At 22.2% G+C, this 12,225-nt stretch overlaps 1 protein-coding gene across 7 annotated transcripts in view; it reads right to left on the bottom strand.

The window, feature by feature from the left end:
• Nucleotides 1-12,225, bottom strand: part of LOC129614489 (GATA zinc finger domain-containing protein 14-like) — a 66,100-nt gene that overhangs the window by 13,375 nt on the left and 40,500 nt on the right. For all 7 annotated transcript variants that reach the window (XM_055529096.1, XM_055529100.1, XM_055529093.1 and 4 more), the window contains one exon: nt 9,105-9,205. The gene's annotated coding sequence lies outside the window, so the exon portion shown is untranslated. The remainder of the gene's footprint in view (nt 1-9,104; nt 9,206-12,225) is intronic.

The following is a 12,225-nucleotide window of genomic DNA, read 5'->3' as shown; positions in this document are numbered from 1 at the left end:
AAAAATGAACTGGAATATAGTGGGTGGACTGGACTATAAATGATAATGCCTATATGTGTTATAATTTTATTCATATTCGCACTTTATATTCGTGTAACAAAAAGTTTGTAATTATAGTTAGTATAAATATTAGACAATTGGTAACACGGATATTAACGGATACAACGAATAATAATATTTTAGTTATTAATTAAACTATTCCATTTGAAAACACAATTAAATTATAAAATTAAATGAAATTAGAGTTAAATTTGCGACATCCTATTATTCGCCAGAATTCATATTTAAAATCAGCTTTTTTAATTTCAATATGTAATAAGTACATAAATGTACGTTTATTTACAAACAAAGTGTAATAAGTAAAAAAACCTACATTTACGTATGAGTTAACAACTATTAAAACAACGAGGGAAGTCTAGACTTAAATATTTCGTGTAGTAATCATAGTTAATACTATGATCGTAAAAATGATTTCAAAAATTGGCTTTTATTGTCAAATTCCCGAAGGATACTAGAATAATGCAAAATGTTAAAGTTTTTCAGAAAAAACAATAACTTCAAAAATACTTATGACTCCAGAAGCAAGCGGGCAATATAAACGTCTAAATCCAATCTATCACCCTACTTTAGAAATATCTTGAAGACTCTGCCACACTATTATTTATAGTACCAAAGTATATTATTCAAAATATGTTGAGAAATAATTGATAAATTCTTTACAATCTGAAAATCTGAATTACTCTCATTATGGCTATATGCATTTTTGATTGATCATTGTTAAAATATTGTAGAATCATACAGGGTGAGCGTCAAATACACACATTTGAAATATAATGTAAATATTATTAAATTTTTTCAATATGATTTGAGTTTATCTTACACATATTAATTTTCAAACTGAAATTTTTTTTTAATAATTTCATTTCTCCTCATCTATATTATAATTATAGCATCTTCTCACGATATTCAAATCTCTTTACAATCATATGCTAAATAAATTTCTTCTACTCAGCTAATTTTCATACCTATAACAACTAACTTATTGTACTTGTGTGTCATTACACTTTACATAGGTATAATAGTATATTGTACGTTCAATTTTCTTTAATATTGTGTGTATACATTTGTGATATACAATGTAATATATGTATGTATGTATATTAGCAATACGACTACATTAAGTTATTAATGTAGTTTTAACTATTATTTTCTTATTATTTTTTTTATCCCATGTACACGTTTAATTATAAGAAGTTGTGTATTTGTGCAATATTAAAAGTGAGAATTAAAATTTCACAGACGATTATTACAAGTTTTCATGGTTCTTTGTGCTTTTTTTTTTATTGTTTTGCTTATAATTTTATTTTGTTTTTAATCTTTAACATTAATGTCTTATATAATTTGTATGTTATTATGTATATAGTGAAGGTTTTTAATTTTTTTTATAATATCGTGTTGTATGAATGCTTACAATAATTAATTTTATGTTTTATAAATAAAATTTTTGTTTTAATTATTAATTAAATTAGAATTCATTTAAATAACAATTGATTTGGATTTCTAGTTCAAAAAAATAGTTATTAAATTAAATTAAAGAGAAAAAAAATTGTAATTAAATTATTAAATTACGAAATTAGGTCTGGTTTAAAAAAAAGAAATAATTTTTTATTTTGGTTATGATATGGTTGATTCCAAATACATAAGTTTTTTGTACTTGCGTATATGGAAATAATTAGTGTGTGCATCTCGTGTATCTACATTTTCTGGATTGTAAAATTTTTTGTTCATATTTCACGAACTAAAAGTTCAAAAAATTTAATTTATTATTTAATTTTAATTAATTTCTTTTTCATGTGTTAGATTTGAATTTTCATAATTCGTTCATTCACATACATGTAGGTTATTTAATATTTTTAATTAATTACAGTAAAAATAATGTTATAACTCATACATGCTAATAACACATATTACTTAATAAGTGTTAGATAATTAAGTTAATTAAGAAAGATTTGATTAGAATAAAATTTATTTGGAAAAAATTTAATTTTGTGAGTTTAATCTAAAAATAACTGCTAAACTTTTTGAGAATAAAAACGTTTGGAAACTAATTTATTATAATTGCATTGAAAGAAGTTTAAACTAGAGCTGCAGTTTCGCTTTTTAACCTATTTAAAATGTTTATATCCTGCACTTAAAAAAGTTGTCTGTGGAATAGACATGTATATATATTCCTCCTTAGCGTTGATTTAGACATATAAATGCGCCTGTACATCCGATCAAATTATAACTCTCAAAAACAAATAAATCGAGCACCATCAAATTTTCAAAAAGTTTTTCTTTTCTGCCAATAAGAACGGCTCATATTGTAATTAGACCAATTCGACGAAAGGAGTCGAGAGCTGCCATACTAGAGACAAAGAGATTTTTCTAAATATTTCAAAAACTAAAAAGATAGTTACATGAAATTTTTTAAATATACTCGTATGTCCAGTTACATTTTATTTCGGATAACTGCCATACAATAACTAAAAGCTAATATTAAATTTTTGAAAAAAAAGAAATTATTAAATTTGTAATATAATAATTACTTTTTTCTTCAATAATACGAGTCGTGTGTCCAATTACAGCTCAGATTTCTCCTTTAAGTTTTTGTGAAAAGTCAATTTAAAATATTCGAAAATATAATATTGTTAGATTCATGAAACTTGGCAGTTACGTGTCCAATTATGGGTCAGATATATATGCTGAAGTTTTTGTGGAATGACGACTCAAACATTTTTACTTGCATTATATAATTTTATATTATTATAGAAGTTGATTTTGCTTCGCCTAGATATATGCATGATAAGTATATTTAAACAAAAAATATTTTCGAGTTAAGCATCATTTTCGTAACTATATATCAAAAATTCAAATGATTCAAAAATTCTACTTTGCCTAAATGAAATTTAATATAAAATTCAATGATAATTTTTGAATCATATTTAATAAGACGAAATTGCCTAAGTCGAATTATACGAAACCATTATGTTGGAATAAAATTTTCTTATTAAAACCATTAGCAAAATGGACTAAGTTGGGATTATAATAAAATAGTCAAATTAAAAATATGTGGAACATCATTCAAATTTCAAAATATCAACTTTTATTAGCTTAAAATTATTATCTTTGGCTTAGGTAGTCTAGGATTAATGCCACAGATTTTTGATTTTAATAATTTTGTGCAGTAAATGAAAATTGATTATTACCATAAGAATGAATTGATATTTAAATATTAGTATAATGCAGAATTGAAGTTTTTATCAACAATATTCAAGAAATCTAAAAACATGTTATAACAGTTGAAGTACTTTCACAATATGGAGCAGCAATAACAAAATATAAAGTGATTTCTTTATTTGCAATATCGCAAATTGCTTTACCTACTCTGTTTATCTATTTACTGATGTAAGACCTTATATTAGAGTGTATATGTGTATATACAGATAAATTTACAAAAATACAAGTCCATATAAGTATATCAATATTTTATCTTCAAATTTTATTTGACGCCATAACAACTTGACCATGCATCCAACCTAAACTTTATTTTGCAACTATAAATTTTAGAAGAAAAAAATAAAAAAATCAAAAAATTATCCAAGCAATTAAATTTCATATTGCACGCTACAAATTATTTTATTTTCCAAGAATAAATTGTATAACAGAATTTTGACTGAAATTTAATTGTGAAAATTTTTTAAAAACCATTTAAAGAATTTACAAAACAAAAATGAACCAGAAATCAGCATGACAACAAAATAAAATCACTTCAAAAATAAACCAATTTTGAAAAATATTTTTTGTTTTTTATTTATTGAAAAAAAAAACTTTTATATTTTATAATTTGAAGTCTGCTATAAAATCAAATATTTATACTACACAAATTTCTATTGGCGTAAATAATATTAAATTTGTACTATATAAATATGGTGTCTGTATGAAAAGTCAAGGTTGTCTTGAAAGTGTGTTTAAAATTTGTTTGCTTTAAATAAATGTTTTTTTGCATGACAGCTAACATTTAACTTTTTTTTTTTGTACATAATATATTAAGAAAATAACATTTTTTTCCTATACGTGATTAATAAAAAAATATTGATTGTTTCTCTTTTAATATTAACAAAAAGGTGTTTTTTTAAGAGGTAAAAGAAATTTTCGTAAAACCAAAATTTGGCAAAACTAAAGAAAGATTTTATGAAAAAAATAAAAGATTGTTGGTAAGTAGTGAAATTTGCTGCCTTTTTAGTGTTAGCAAAATTGCTTCTTAGTTTAATAGTGCAATAGGTTTAGTCATTATTGAAATAATATTTTTAGTGATTTCAGTTGTTCACCGATAAAATTTTAAAAACATTTTCACTTTAGAAATTCCATAGCAAAATATTTAAAATTTAAGATCTTCATCATTTACCCAATAAGAAATTTTTATGAAGGAAAGAGTTAGTCTTAAAGTCTCGTTTTTGAAGTCTTATATTTGTTTACTATTTCGATAAGTTATAGAGTTAAAAATTTTTTAACATATTATACCTATATACTATAAAAATTTCTGTAAATAAAATAGTAAATGAAAAACAAAAATATGAAATTGACTCGAAAATTATTTTAACTGTTTTCTTATTTTAAAATAGATGGTAATCTATGTATATTAAAACACACATCCAAAACTTTGTAAAGAATATGACAATTCAAAAATAAGGTGAATGTTATGTCAGAAAAGTACTATTAAAATTGTAATAATAAAAACATTTTATGCTTTTCACTAATTTCAAAATTTACGTAAGCTAAAATATGAATTTTTATATACATAATTAATTTTTTGTGGCAGAAAATAAGGTTTAAAACAAAAAAAAGTAAAAAAAAAACGAATTCGGATTAGACTAATGATTTCCAAACCCGCACATGTCCCTTGAATAAGTAAAAACTCTTTTATTTAAATTTTTCTTATTAATACTAAAGTTATACACATTTATGCAATAAATTATTACTGCATTAAAAAAACTTCAGTTTTTGCAGTTTACCTTCAAGAGTAAAATGATTTAAAAAAAAAAAAACAGTTTAAGATAACAGTTAAATTGAACAACCGTTTTGTGCGTTTGCCAACACTGTTCATTGTAGAACAAGCAAATTGCTATTTTTTTTAAATTCCGGAATTTCAATGCTGGTAGCTCCAAATCAATGAATTGTCAAAAAAGGCCTTTAATGGATATAACGTTCGGAAAGTAAAGGATGGTAAATATTTTCATCCAAAAATCATAGAAAACCAAAAATTCAACTGTAATTTTTGATTCAATATAACTGTGTTTTCTTTTTATATGTATATCGTAAAAAAAAATAAACTGTATAATTTATGAATTTTCAACTTTTATCTTCGCTATTATTTGGAAAATAAATCTTCAAAACTTTAACGTATATTAAAAACGTGTTTATTATATTTTTAAAAATGTGACAATAATTGTGACTAAATTGGGTATGCCTGAATTACCTTGCATACATATTGTTTTTCTAATGTCATAATTTTTGTTATGATCATATACTTAATAATAGTTATAAATTCCACATACACAATTTTATATAATGTATTATTAAATCCGTAATTTGTGAAGATAAATATAGCGAATAAAAATTATTTAATAATGGTGATAAATAGTAAAAGTTAATGATGTCTTGTTTATCCTTTCTATTATTTCTTATATCTATAAGGTTGCAATGGTTATATACACATAAATATATCATATATACACAAAATATTGTTTTTGTTAATTGTGACAACAATTAACGCAACAGTACTGCCTGGTAAGTGAAAGTATATAGATATCTATATATATATTAAGTGTATATATATAAGTGTATATATATATATACACTTAATAATCAAATAAATGTTCAAATATGAAAAATTAGCAAAAATTCCAAATTTTTTTAAAAATAAGTAAAATAGACAGCAATTTAAGACGGTTTGACGGCATTATTGTATATAGCATTACCTGCATTGCTAAAAATATATAAATTAAAAGTATATGTGTACTAAAAATTAATATTGTTCCTCATTGATTGGGGATTTTTATGAAATATATCATTTGCAAATTCATTATTACCTCACATTAAAACAAATATACATACATAAATAATTTCAATTGATAATCAGCTTGATAATTTGAAAATTAAATTATAAAATTATTATTTTGAATAAAATTTGAATCGTATTTAAAAAGGCATAAAAATTATTTTATATTTGGATTGTTATGATAATCGTATATGAAAAATGAAAGATAATATTTTTGCCAATATGGCAATTCTGTAATATAATCGATACTAAAAATTTAAAATTAAAAAACGTTTACAATCTGAATTTAATAACTTCACTTAAAATTTATAATTTTTAAATTAATATTTTAAATTTTAATAAATAATCTTGTAAAAAAAAAATTTCCTCAACAAAAATCTAATTCGCAAATTAAATAAGGTAATAGGTAATATTGTACTACCCTGTCTATTTTGCATAATCTATTACTCGTATAATACTTGTACGTAAATACAATAAAATTTATGATCCTTGTTTTTGATGTTATCTACATACATATTATATGATCGTTATAAAAATGTTTGCAAAAAGTACAATTTTTTTGTGTGTTTAAAAAATTAATTAAATTTTGTTTTTGAAAATTTTCTAAAAACTTTTCATAATGTTTACACAAAAATTTAAAAAACAAGAGACAAAACTTGAAAAATAAAATTTCATTATTTACCTAAGTATATTAATAATTAAATATTTATTAACATTTTCTTTTATCTTAATTTCTTAATCTGAATATTATTGAAGGCAATTTAAGAAAATAATCATCTCATATATTTATATATGGGTGTATGTGTTTAAGTATTATGATCTAACTAAATCGTATGGTATATGGTGATCTAAGATTTTATGGTTATTAAATGAAAAAAAAAAAAATAATTAAACAAACAGAATAATTTAAATGCGTGTAATTCATATTTTGAACTTTTTTCATTTTTTTAATTTTTATTTCCATACATACATACATAATTATGTATACATACATATACGAGATAAAAATTAAAAAATTGCTAACGCAAGCATTTATTTTTGAGTAATTTAATTTAAAAATTAATATTTAAATGAAAAAGTTTTATTATACATTTTAAAGTGGTATACAATAATTATAACTCTACAGTATGATAATGATACTAAATAAACTTGAATAGAAAGTGTTGTTGTAGTAATAACGTAAATAATTAAATTAAGTCTGTCTGTAATTTGTAAACAATTAAATTAAGTCTTTCAGGTCTACATTATTATACTAAACATTAAAAAAGAAGAAATCTGGAAACAAAATAGGTGTGTCATAAGGATTTTTTTTTAAATTAGTTGAGTTTTACAAAATTATTTTCAAATTCAATTGGAAGTCTTTTCGAGCTTTTCTTTCCATTTTATTTCATTATTTACTCAAGAATGTTACAAAATCTATTCAAAAATTTTGGAAAACTTTATTTCAACAATCTTTCAATCAAAGCATAAATGTAAATAATTAAAAGGCATATACGAACTAAAATGACTTATTTATCGTAATACAAAATTTATAAATTTCTGAATTTTCCTTAATCTCGATAATATCGTAAGTAAATGAGTATGAATAGCTTTTACAATTACAATTTGATTGATTGTGAACTTCAACGTGTTGAAAAAATGACAATAAGAATTTTTTCTCGCTAAATTAATTTTAAAAATAGAATCAAAAAATAATAATGTAATTTAAGTTTTATTTTTCCCTATTGTGAGTGTAATGAACTTTTTATAAATAAGAATATTATTTTGATATTAAAGATGTTCTACAATAGGTGATAGGGCAATTTAATAAACTATACAATGTGTAATATGGTAGAGTAATAAAGTAAAAAAAAATCAGAGAACAACGGCTTGCCTGTTTTTAAAAATTGTTGAATTTTCTGATGAGTAAGTTGAATTCCTTAGTTTTTACGTTATTTTTTTTAGACCAAACGGAATGTTGTAACGCTACGAATAATGTGATGCCTAATAATTGCTAAGTCCACCAATGAAATAATGAGCTTAACATACATACATATGTATGTCCAAATTAAGGCCTATTTTTGGTATTACACAGATAAAATAGAAAAATTATATTTTAATATGATTACTTTTGGATCCCTGGAATATTCAACACGATTACAATTTCAATCAAAAATCCGATACTATTTGATATTTTCTCATACAATATTTAAGAAAAGAATCAGAGGATACCTATATATAATCGAGCAAAAATCTAATTTATTTTTTAATTGGAAAACCTTGAATGCCAGAAGATTACCCAAAAATACCATTATCTTAATATTGAATGATATATTTAAAAAAAGACAAATTTGACAAATGAATTTATTCAAATAAATTATTAAATATGGAATAGAAAACTTTATGGAAATGAAAATTACTTTTTAATTAATTTCATCACAAAAGAATAAATTGTGACTGTTGAATAAAATTTTGATTAATGGTTGACGAATATGCGCTATTTTTATAAAAATTATTTTTATATATGTATACAATCAAAATTAATGAAAAATTTTGGAACTCTTATGATATGGCTTGTAATAAATTGATTTTTAAGTTGACTGTAGTGAAGAAGAAAAAAAAATTATTTGATTTCAAACCTTTGTTATTCGTAATTAAATTTCCATAAAATTAAAACTGGATTTCAGTAAATTCAATCTAAAATTTATTAAAATTTTCTCTATAATTTCAACAATAAAGTTTTAATAATTTCAACTTTGATGTTAAATTGATGTATGCGATTACAATTTTGTTTTCAACAATCGAATTGTTAAAACAAAAACGTTTTGGATTAGTATAGAAAAATGGCGTATTTGTATTATTTGTTAGGTTGCATTAAGCCGTTAAAATTTCTCTAATCAGTTTCAAATTAAATTCTAATTCAAATTCTACAAATCTAGTTTTTATCATTATATTGTACACGCTAACTGCTAATATTTTAGCTTAACGTACTCTTATATGTTTGTTTTATATCAAATTGACTTACCCTTTTAGTTTGCAAAAGAATGGTGTGATGGAAAACAGTATCAAATGCTCAATTTAATTTTATTACTTCATATTCCTTGTTTATTATTTTCAAAGCAAATTCTGAAATGAAAAGAATATAAGAGATATAATTTTAGTTTCAGTTTAATTTATGTGTTTAATAAAAATAAAAGTAATTGAAAACAACCTTAAATGTCATTAATGAATTCGCGCGATAATTTCAGCTTTGAGATTTTAAGCAAAATACTGTGAACATAAAAATATGCGTTTTTATAAAAATATTTCATATTGCTTTATTAACTATTACACATAATATTAAAAATAACAGTTACTCTTATATTTAGATAGAGAGAAACTATTATTTCTATGAGGAAAACTATTTTCCTATTCTCTTAAGTTTTCAAACATTTTTACAATAAGTTAAAATTGAATTTCTTAATGATCGTATATTCAAGTTTTATTTTATTAAAAACAGAGTCGTACACAATGCTGAAATCGGTTATGTGTGAAATTTTTACAAACAGGTGACTATTTGAAAAAATTCAGAGAAATCAGTTGACAAATTTGTGGTCGCTTTTTTCATAATCGTAATTTTAACTCTTCACTAATAATTTAATTACTACTACATCAATTATATTTAAAATAAAAAAATCGATTTCCGCCCAAAAAAAACATATTTCCCATTAATTATATTAAAGAACGTACTAATAATTCAAATGAAGACCTGAGTAAGTACTCTCATGTAGAAATTACTGCAAAAGTTATAATTAAAAGTAAATAATTGATTAAAGTAAGTAAATAATTAATTTTCTGTTAAAATAATCTTATTAAGAAATTCAAACAGCAAAACTTATAAAAATTGTAAACCGCTTGAATCCTATTGGTTTTCATATAAAAAATTAAGAATTCGATAGCTGTTTTAATTATACTGATGAGTGAAGAACATGATTTGTTGTCAAAAATTAATTATTAAAACAATTATGATAACGTATACAAAAAAAGTAATTAAAAATTCATCACTTAATTCAATTAAAAATCTACTTATTCCTGTATTTATTGAATCAGCTGTTTAAAGAAATTTTAAAGTAGTTTAATGGAGCACAAATATATAATTCTCTAATTCTTAAACATGCATAAGTATGTATGTGCATTACTAGTTATATACTCTTCATATTTAAAATATTTCCTTAAAATTTATACAAAGTACACAATTTATGAACATCAACTATAATATTTATTTATTTTATTCATATTTTTTAAATAATATTACTTAATTGTTTTTAATTTTTAAAATTTATTATTCAAGGTTTTGTTTGTATTTTTAATTCGAACAGGAATTAAGATTTAATTTATGTACATGTACTTAAAAATGATACTGTAGATCATATTTTAAAATTTAATTTATAAATTCTAGAGTAGCAAATATAATAATATTGTGCTCTAGAAACAACAAGACAGCACAAAATGCTTTTATTAAGAACACCATAAGATTTATAATTACATATGTATGTTTGTATATATACATATATTGTGATGGAAGTGAACAAATATAATGTTAATAAATCAAAATTGTGACCTCTATACAATTATATTTAAAAAAATATCAAATTAATATTTTGTTAGCGTAAAATTTTCATTAACAGGTTAACTTTGGTTTTAATAATTTAACTTTTATAAAATTTAATTAGTTTAATCTTTGTCTCAAACCATAACCGTAAAAGATCATCAAAATGTATTTGATAAGGCAATTTAATTTTATCCTAACAAATAATTTCAAATTATTATTGACATTATAACATATAAAATGAATTTGTATATGTATTAATAAAATTTTGCGTTATTACTGTGGCTATATCATATATAAAATGTATGTATGTGGACTTGTGTTGGTTAAAAACGTCGATAATACACGCAATATATATATGCATATTTATAAATGTATGTAGACAGGTATAATCACAATGTTAAGTGATGTACTCGTAAATAATTAGACTCTTCACAGTTGGAGCACGATTAAATTATTTTTTTTTTGGTTTTTATTTTTAAATACGTATATGATAAACCGCGAAATTACCGTAAATCTATAATTGATTTCACCTTGCTCTGAGGTTTAGTTTAAAAAAGTAAAGTATAGTAATATGTTTTCTTTTTTTTTCTGCTTCTAATAGTTTTTTTGCGATTAAGGTGTTTCTTAGGTGAATAATTTTTTAACCGAAGAGGTCATAAAGTTTTTTATTTTTTCTACTTATTTTTGTTTTTGTTTCGGTTACTTAAATAATAAAAAAAAATTTATTATTGAAGCATTAAAAATCATATGTGTAAGGTTTAGATTTGTATAAGTCAATTTGTACCTATAAACGTAAAAAATTAAGAGAGTTTTTTTTTTGTGTAAATAAATTAAATTTTGATTATTATTTTTTTTTATTTGCGATTAAAAGTTAATATTGAATTTGGAATGACGAAAATAATAAGCTAACAAAATTTTAGTCAGGCCGAAAGTTGACTGGTATATAAGAATAAAATTACTTACACTTGAATACAAAATTGAAACTCTTAAGGAATTGAAATTTCTATTACTTTATAAAATGGAAAAACTGGAAAATCGATCCAACCAGAAATGTTGGTTCGTAATATAGCAAATTTAATTATACAATTTAAAAAATATGAAAAATAAGTTCTTTTGACACTATATTAATATAAACAACTTTTAATGCATATAATTAGGAGTAAATTTAAAGGAATATTTTTGGAAATATTACGCTTGCAAGAATAATAATCAATTGGTTTTTACTATATATGCCATTAATTTTCGATAAGACCACATTTCTTATCTTCTTACCTTATTAGAAGCTCAATAAAATCAATAATCCTGTTCCAATATTATAAAATATTTTTTGATATAGCTACAATGTGTTAAAATATTAAGTATTTGGCTTGTCTTTAGGAGAAAAAATAATTGAAAAAGATATCGTAACCTTTTTTTTATAACATTACGTAATTTATACAAAATGAGATTTTTTAACTAAATCAGCATAATGTGGTTTATTTTTTCTATAAATTAAAAATTTATTAAACATGAATGACCCGAATTACTCTCATATCACAAATTTAACCTTTGTTAT

The sequence above is a fragment of the Condylostylus longicornis genome, unplaced genomic scaffold (assembly GCF_029603195.1).
Source record: "Condylostylus longicornis isolate FDR11 unplaced genomic scaffold, ASM2960319v2 ptg000110l, whole genome shotgun sequence".
NCBI lineage: Eukaryota > Metazoa > Arthropoda > Insecta > Diptera > Dolichopodidae > Condylostylus > Condylostylus longicornis.
Note: the sequence above shows the minus strand (reverse complement) of the source record. Positions and strands in the feature narration are given on the sequence as shown.